Source organism: Piliocolobus tephrosceles, chromosome 2 (assembly GCF_002776525.5).
Source record: "Piliocolobus tephrosceles isolate RC106 chromosome 2, ASM277652v3, whole genome shotgun sequence".
NCBI lineage: Eukaryota > Metazoa > Chordata > Mammalia > Primates > Cercopithecidae > Piliocolobus > Piliocolobus tephrosceles.
The window spans coordinates 163,424,763-163,427,437 of NC_045435.1; the positions used below are offsets into that span (position 1 = coordinate 163,424,763).

A 2,675-nucleotide genomic window follows, 5' to 3' on the forward strand; every position below is an offset into this window, starting at 1 on the left:
GAGACATGAAATCAACCTTAATGCCCATCAATGACAGATCAAATAAAAGAAAATGTGGCACATATATACCACGGAGTACTATGCAGCCATAAAAAAGAATGGGATCATGTCTTTTGTGGGAACGTGGATGGAGCTGTAGGCCAATATCTTTAGCAAACTAACTCGCAAACGGAAAACAAAATACCACATGCTCTCACTTACAAGTGGGAACTAAACGGTGAGAACTCATGGAGGCAAAGAAGGGAACAACAGACACTGGGGCCTACTTGAGGGTGGAGGGTGGGAGGAAGGCACGGAGTAGAAAAGGTAACTGTTGGGTACTAGGCTTAGTACCTGGGTGATGAGACAATCTGCACAACAAACCCCCTTGACATGAGCTTACCTATGTAAGAAACCCACACATGCACCCCTGAGCCTAAAAGTTAAAACAAGAAAAGAATTGTCTAGCTAAGCAGTAATGTGCTTGGCTTATTAATGGTTATGGAAGAAAACATAAAAATAATACTGGCTTTGGAAGCAGACAGACAAGCACTGTCCTCATCCGTAAAATGGGGGTTAGAATGTGGCTGTGAAATTTGGAGGAGGAAACTGGGTTGTTTCCAGCTTGGGGCGGGCCAGCCGCAAAGGGCAGCTTCCTTTCCTCCTGTGCTGAGCTGGTCTGAGGCACGGTGTGCGCTTGAGGGCAGCAAGTGGGGGCTCTTGGCGGGACGGAGCTGTGCGGCTCTGCTTCCTTTGTGCTGCCCCTTTGTTCACCATCTGCCTGGCCCAGGGTGCCGTCTGCCATCTGGGCTCAGCCTGCTCCGCCTCCCTAGGCTCGGGCTGCGCAGGACCTCCCTCTGAATAACGCCGAGGACGCCTGCGGGGCGGGCCAGCCTCTGCTTGGAGCCTGCCCCTCGGCCCCTCTCCCTCGGGGCCAGACTTTCCTGGATTCCCTTGCTGTCTCGCTGCTCCACCCCAGGCCTGCCTCCGCGCTGTTTCCTCACTGTGATGGTTCTGACTTTGTGTAGGAACTGACCAGGCCTGGAGGCACGAATGTGTCTGGATTTACAAGAATGTACTGAGTTAATTTTGTCAGCTGCGCGTTATTTTCCTTCTTCCTCCTTTTTGGACGTCGACCCATCCTCCGTGTTTAGGTGGTGTTCATTAAAGAAGTTCCTCTCTGTCATTTTGTTGCAGTGATTCTGCGGATGTTTCCTCAGTTAGGCTCTGCACAGGGAGAGCTGGTGGGCAGAGGGTGTGTGATTATGTACAAGGGGCCTGGGGAGGGTAGGAGGAAAAATGGAGAAGAAAACAATATTTTCAAATAATTGGGGGAAACAGTTCCGTTTTTATTTGCATATATAACCTGAGGCTTTGAACATTTGGGTTGTAATATTTCACAATACAATGAGCAAGAATCCAAAATAATAATAATAATAATAATAATAATAATAATAATAATAATAATAATAAACAGACTTGTCTTCACAGAGAAAGAAATCAAATAAGTTCCTCGTAGAATTTTACCTCCATTGTGCCTTTGACCATCACTGATAACCCTGTGAGGCAGGTAGCATTATCACCGCAGCAGAGCACAGGAAAGGAAAGCTCAGAGAAGGTAAGTGACTTGCCTTAATTCACACAGCTGGCAAATGGCAAAGGCTAACTCAGATCTGGGATTTTCTGGCTCCAAACCCTCTGTTCGCCTCAACAGGCTCACCCAGTCCCCTGTGAGGCATGGAGCCCTGTGGGTGTAAGTCTTGTGTTGCCCGCTCATTGATGGGTGATGTGACCTCGGTGGGGAAGGCCCGCCAGACCTCAGCCTCCTTCCCTGTAAAGCAGGGGTATTAATCATCCTATTGCAGAAGGTGCTCCTTAGCCTTAAGTGAAATAATAGATAAGGAGGGATTGTTAAAGGTACAGGGAGTAGCTATTCTCTGTGTGGATGCTGCTTTTTATCCCAAGCCTGTGGACCCTGTAATTTCTTGTAACAGGTGACATTCGCAGTCCAGGCATGCGCCACAGTGGCTGAGGGATCTCCCCGCTGCAGAGAAGAGAAATGCAACATCGCTGGCCAGGGTGCAGGAAACCGAATGTGATGGCTTCAAAGAGGAGGAAGGAAGCCAAAGTGAGGAAGAAGAGGGGATGAAGATTCAAAGTATAGGTGGCCATAGGGAAGGGCAGGAGAGATGACTCCGGCCTTGGAGGCAGAGCCAGGGAAGAGGAAACACACAAATGAAAGAAAGAAAGCCACAGCAAAGAAGCCACCTCAGCGTCTTGACTTTCCAGCAACTCCGGGTGCCCCACAACACATGGCACGGAGCCCACTGGGTGTTCCCAGTGCTTTTCAGAACCCACCCCAAAACAGCGAGGGTCTCCAACCAGGGAAAGAAGAATTAAAGCTGCCAAGACCCCATTTTGTTTTTCCATAAATATCCAAAAGGGCATTTTATACTTCTGTTAACATTCTATTTTTTATATATATATACATTTCATTGTCCATTTCTTTTTCTTTTGTGTGTGTGTGTGTGTTTTGTTTGTTTGTTTTGTTGTTGTTGTTGTTTGAGACAGAGTCTCATTTCTGTTGCCCAGGCTGGAGTGCAGTGGTGCAATCTCGGCTCACTGCAACCTCTGCCTCCTGGGTTCAAGTGATTCTCTCACCTCAGCCACCCAAGTAGCTGGGATTACAGGCACGC

At 48.2% G+C, this 2,675-nt stretch overlaps 1 long non-coding RNA gene across 1 annotated transcript; it reads left to right on the forward strand.

The window, feature by feature from the left end:
• Window positions 1-1,012: 1,012 nt before the first annotated feature.
• LOC111526420 lies at window positions 1,013-2,419 on the forward strand. The gene is made up of 3 exons (XR_002726358.1): window positions 1,013-1,133; window positions 1,471-1,597; window positions 1,974-2,419. It is a non-coding gene; the product is annotated as an uncharacterized LOC111526420 (long non-coding RNA).
• Window positions 2,420-2,675: the final 256 nt, after the last annotated feature.